Source organism: Talpa europaea, assembly GCF_964194135.1.
Source record: "Talpa europaea genome assembly, chromosome: 4".
Taxonomy (NCBI): Eukaryota; Metazoa; Chordata; class Mammalia; order Eulipotyphla; family Talpidae; genus Talpa; species Talpa europaea.
The window spans coordinates 78,593,008-78,599,659 of record NC_140070.1 but is presented as its reverse complement, the minus strand read 5'-3'; positions in this window follow the sequence as shown (position 1 = coordinate 78,599,659).

Genomic DNA, 6,652 nt, shown 5'->3' with positions numbered 1-6,652 from the left:
CATTTTTTAATTGGGTTGTTTCATAGTTTGTTGTTAATTTGGAAGAATTCTTTACACACATTGGATATTAACTCCTGATTTTATGTGTACTGTGTGCACATATCGTCTCAAATTAACAAGGATCGTATTTTAATTTGCTTATGCTTTCTGTGCTTGTACAAAAGCTTTTTGATTTGATACAGCCTCGATTGCTTATTCTTTGCTTTTATTTTTGTGCCTTTGGAATTGAGACCCCAAAGACATCTCTATCATTAATGCCATGGAATATTATCACCTATGTTTTCATCTATATATTTTATGATTTCAGGTCTTACATACAAGTCTTTAATCCATCATCAGTTTATTTTAGTGTGTGGAGTTAGTGTCTAGTTTCATTCTTTTTCACATACCTTTCCAGTTTCCCTAACGCCATCTGTTAAAGATATTTTCCTTTTTCCATTATATGGTTATGATGCCTTTGTTATATACTAGGTGTCAATATATGCATGGGTTTATCTCTGGGCTGTAAATTCTGGTCCATTGATCTATAGTCTGTTTTTATTCAAATATCTTAGGGTGTATTTATATATTATTCAAATATCTTATGGTGTTTTTATTCAAATAACTCAGGGTGTATTTTAATTATTGTTGCTTTACAATATAATTTAAAGTTGAGTAATGTGATGCTTCAATTTTCTTTTTTCCTCAAGTTGCTTTAGCTATTCATGAGCTTTTGTGACACACATAAATTTTATTTATTTTTTTGGTCTAATTCCTTGAAAAATATCATTGGAAATTTGATAAAAATTGCATTGAATTTATATGTTGCTTTTGGAAGAATGGTCATTTTGACTGTATTAATTCTCTCCATCCATGATCATGGGGCTATTGTATCTTGTTCTATAATTTTTAACAATGTCTTACAGTTTTGATTGTATATATGTCTTTTAAGTCCTTTGATAATTTTTTTCCTAGATATTTAATTCTTTTTTTTGGGGGGGGGGGGCACAGAATTATTTGAAGAATTGACCAGCTGGTGTTGGTACTTCTGAGCTGGTACCAAAAAAGCTTACTGTTTTTGTGTTTTTTTTTTAAGATTTATTTATTTATTTATGCAAGCACTGGGTACAGTCAGAAGCACAGGAGGGTGAGAGAATTCACCAGAGCCAGAGCAGAGAGCAGAACAGGCAGACGGACAAGATACACTGCTGAGGGGAGCAGCGGCCTGCAGGAGAGGTCTGCGCGCCATGTGGGAACCTCCCCCAGGCGGCCGGGGATCAAACCAGCGCTGCAGAGGCTGCGGGCAGCTTTGCAACCCAGCGCTCAACTGCTGCACCACCAGGGTAGGCCCAAAGCTGTTACTGCCGAGGTGATGAATTACCACTGGCATTACACAACAGAAAAGGAAGTTCCTTCTTCACATCCTCAGACTTCTAGTCACTTTCTCATATACTCTATATCTGACCCTGCAATAGTCCAGAGAGCCCTGCTTAGAATAACTAACTTCTGTAAGATATTAGATATAGTATTCTGACAAGTAATTCTTTTATGGGTCTGAAATGTAGAACATTTTGTAACCCAGTAATAATTGACTGATAGAATGAATTGCTAGTTATGTAAATACGTAGGTGGATGATAGATAGACATCCAGAGAGTAGGGATTTCATTTGTCCTGATATCACTATGTCTCTTTCTACTAGAATATAACCCAATAAAAAATGATGATCAAAAGATCACCAAAGAATGAATATATTTATTATAAATATTTGAACCTAGTATATTTAATTTTTCATAAAGACATTTCCCAATATTATTAAAATACTTCAAAAATTGTAATCCCAAGGCTGCTGGTGGACACATAATTTAGTTTTCAATTTGCCTTTATAATAATTCACTGTGGTTAATATCTACATTTATGTAAAATACCTAAATATTTTTATTTGAATTTCAGTTATAAAAGTGAAATTTCAGAATCAAAGCACACAAACACACACATACACCAAGTATATGCACAGATACACCCTAAGATATAGCATACATGCTATTTTACCACACACATTACACATTATGAACATACAATATGGTACTAAATCTTTTCATTATAGGTACTATGTAAATCAAATAATATTCATAATAGCCATTAGTTTATGCTCTTTAAAACTATTGGAACATGGGCTCATAAAATCTTATTTTTGGTATAGATTGTCTTTGTGATATTGGACATTAGGATTAATATAGTTTTCACTATTCATAAAATGAAAACAACAATAATGTCTGTTTCCTGGATTAGTATTAGTGATTAAACTAGTTGACTTACATAAGGTACTTTAAAAAGTGATCGAAACATAATATTAGTTTTATTGATTTAAGGTTAGATATTTTAAGAATAGTTTCAGTAGACTTGAAACAATATTCTATGTGGTATTTTTCATTAATGGTTAAAGCTATTTCCACTAAAAAGCTATTAAAAACTATTTAAGGTGTTAACATTTTTAGAAAGAAAATAAGTTATGTGTAATAAATAGGTCATAGAGATGATATATTCTTTTCCCTGTGATTTATTTAAATGCAAGTAAACTTATTTAGTAGTGTATTTTATACCCTTTTCTGTTTTCTTTTTCTGCGAATAAGCTTTTCCAACTGAAAACACAAAATTTCAGACATTAGAACTAAAACAAGCCTGAAATGTCTTTGTTAAGGAACGATGAGATTATCAGTCCCTGATTTGAGGTAACCCTCATTAGTCTCTTGTAGTTCAAGCGAGGTTCTATTTCACACCACTGCTTAGTGTGAGGTTACAAAGACAGGTGGCCTTGAGTGCACAGGATTTTGATGTGATATCTTCTTTAGATCAGGAGCAGAAGTCTTCACTTTGGTGTTTTTGATGCCTGTTATCATTGACTGCTTTTCAGTCTTTGAGTAAAGGAGTTTCATACAAATACTACAAAGTATATGATTTCAGCCTTCATAATGTGTAAATCAAATTTGAAATTCAAATTCATTCACCAAACAATAATGTCCATTTATCAAAGTGGGAAGCAAAGCAAAAATAAAATTATTAATATAGCTCCCCTTAGCCTGCAATTCTTCACCCTGTTTAACCTTTTAGACTTAAAAGGAATAGTTTAACAATGACATGATCAATATATTCCTCTGGATGAGCTGAATTTTTACCTGTGTCAGACTATAATAGATAGCTTTGAGGTTCAAACATTATTCACATCCCAAAACACCATGTAAGCTTATAATAGTGCTGGAAACATAAATTACTCATTTCCTCTTGTTTGATCTTACATGGAATTGTTTAAACAATATCTCCCTGTTTTTGATACTGTTGGAATGGACTCAATCTTAAATAATGACGAAATTAGCTAAACATTTCCTACTTGCTGTTAATATCTCCCCCCAACAGGAAAATAAAAATCATTGTGTCAGCTTGGGTTAGGATGCTAGACACAAGTTGTTAATTTATAGTGGAACACTTTTCACTAATCTATTTAAGTCATTTCTTCTCTCAGCATTCATTATCACCCTTGAGACTCAATATCATCATTTGCCAGAGATTGAAAATAAAATGTTAATTATAAGTGTATGAGAAAAAAAAGTCAAGGATTTTGAGGAATTTTTGGATCTTAATGCATTCTAGTAAAAAAGTAAATTTGTCAAAAATATTAAAAATACTCAATATCTGGCCTCCCCTGGTGGCGCAGCAGTTGAGCGCTGGGTTGTGAAGATACCCGCAGCCTCTGCAGTGCCCGTTCAATCCCTGGCCACCGGAGAGGGTCCCACATGGTGCGACAGACCTCTCCTGCTGTGCCCGCTGCTCCCCTCAGCAGTATATTTCATCCATCTGCCTGTTCTGTTCCCTGCTCTGGCTTTGGTGGATTCTCTCACCCTCCCATGTGTCTGACTGTACCCAGTGCTTGTATAAATTAACAAATAAATCTTAAAAAAATACTCAATATTAGGGCATATAAAATTAGGGACAAAGAAGTGATTAGTAGTTATAGAATAACAAGTGTAAAATATATTGAATTTCTCTTAATTTTAAGAACTAGGCTCAGGATAGAAACATGAAATAAAAGCCATGCTCCATGGTAGAAGTTTGGGAACAATTAGATAAGAATCCATTGTGCTATTTTCAATTGATTTGGACTGTAGCACCTCTACAAATTATGCCCAAAATAAACCTGGGGTTTTAATATAGATGATATTAACAGGAAATCCAAAATTTATTTTTTTTCTTTTTAATTTCCTGTATTTTTTTTGCAACTGAACTTAATATTTATGCTTTTGAACTCCTACTAACCCTAGAACTGAAAACTTAATCTAGATATTCTGAAGAAAATTCATGTCAATTTAATTATTTGTTAGCTCAATTCAACATTAACACATCATTTTAGTTCAATTTGCAAATTCAATCTTTCATTGCTTTAACTACTACTTCAGGTATCTCAAGAGTGCAAACATTAGAAAAAGACAGCTGGTCCCATGAGGCACTTAAATACAAGAGGGACCTTTAGCTTACATGAATCCATGGCTTAATGAATCATGGCAAGAATCTTTATATTTCAGATGCACAAAACAATACATTCATGGATAATTTGAAGGATGAAGATTAGACAAGCATCAGGACTCCAACTGGTTGGATAAAATATATTTAGTCAGTTTAAGAAAAGTACAGCTATATTTTCATATAACCATTCATTCTAAATAAAAGCAAAGACAAATGAACCAAAATCATAAACACTAGGAATGACCTTGCTCAAGAGAATAGATTAGGAAGTCAACAGCAGGTGAAGCTAACAGGCAAACAGAGTTAAGCTTTGTTCTCCGGTTGTCTCTTCAACAAGAGCTCCTTCATGCTACCCCCTACCTCTACCTTCAAATATTTGTACCTGTGAGGGACCTAACATTGAGGAAGAATTAAAAAAAATACTAGTTATGTTTGCAAACTGGACTAAAACTGTGTTCTGATTCTTGAATTTGCTCACTTATCAATATATTGTGGAATTAAACCAATTTACTTGAAAGTATCTAGATTCATTTTCCTAAGAAATACTAGGACACAGGGGCCCTCCCTGGTGGCACAGTTGTTAAAGACACAAGCTATCAAGCTATGGGCAGAATTCTCCTGTCTCACCTCCTGCTCCCCTTAGCAGTGTATTTCAGTACATGTGCCTGTTCTGCTCTCCACTCTGTCTCTAGTGAATTCTCTCACCTCCCACACCTCTAGCTTATATCCCTATTCCTGTATGCATAAATAAGTAAATCTAAAAAAAAAAAAATACTAGGACACAAATGAACCAAATTGTGTACCTGCAAAATAAAATTCTATTTTTTTACACTCATCTCAAGTTAACATCATCTACATCAAACTTTAAATCATTGTTTTAGATTTGGAAATCTGGAAATTTTCAAACATTTAAATGTTTCTATTTACAAAGTTGATTGATTTGAAAAAATTAATAGAGCCTCCCCTCTGGTGGTCCAGCGGTTGAGCGCTACGCTTCGAGGCTACCAGCAGCCTCTGCAGCACTGGTTCGTTCCCAGGCCGCCAGCGAGGGTCCCACAAAATAAATAAATAAATTAATTAATTAAATAAAAATATTTTATTCCATTTGTGGATCTATCACATAACCATGCTTGATTATCTGGCAATCCAAAGGAGCCCATAATAGGTACTTTTATTTATCTTTTGGCTTTTTAATTTGTTTTTATATGTAAGAGCTCATGATTAGTAGACCTTAGAGTTTTCTAGGACCAACACATCACTCCCATGATATATGGCTCAGTATTTTGGGGATTCTTAAAACAGGTATTTTTCCTATATCTTACAGTGTTTTACATTCTCTTAAGGACCCTGAAACTCACTTTGTGTGGTGCTTCCATGATGCTTACTTCATCTAGAAAACACATCTGTCTCATTTTTTAAGAAGTGGGGTACGGGCCTCCCCTGGTGGCGCAGCGGTTGAGCGCTGGGCTGTGAGGCTGCCCACAGCCTCTGCAGTGCTGGTTCGTTCCCCAGCCGCCGGCGAGGGTCCCACAAAAAAAAGAAGTGGGGTACAAGGCCTCCCCGGTGGCGCAGCACTTGAGCACTGGGCTGCGAAGCTGCCCGCAGCCTCTGCAGTGCCTGTTCGATCCCTGGCTGGTGGCAAGGGTCTCACATGGCACGCAAATCTTCCTGCAGTGCCCGCCGCTCCCCTCAGCAGTGTATTTCGTCAGTCTGCCTGTTCTGTTCCCGGCTCTGGCTCTGGTGAATTCTCTCACCCTCCCGCGCTTCTGACTGTACCCAGTGCTTGCATAAATAAATAAATAAACAAACAAATAAATAAATAAATCTTTGGGGGAAAAAAAGAAGTGGGGTACAGGTCGGAGTTGCAGGGGTGGGGGAAGGGGTGATGGAAATGAGAAGATTCACCAGAGAGAACTGGTAACAGAACAGGCAGATGTACAGAAACACACTGTTGAGGGGAGCAGCGGCCGAGACAGGAAGTCTGCCACACCATGTGGATTGTTCCAGGCAGGCCCAGATCCAACTTGCACCCACAAAGGCCGTGGACAGCTTCACAGCACTGTGTTCAACCCCCTGCACCACCAGGGAGGCCCTCTCCTTTATTTTCAAAACCACTTCATTTCACTAGTAATGGATCTATACATTATGTGGTAACAG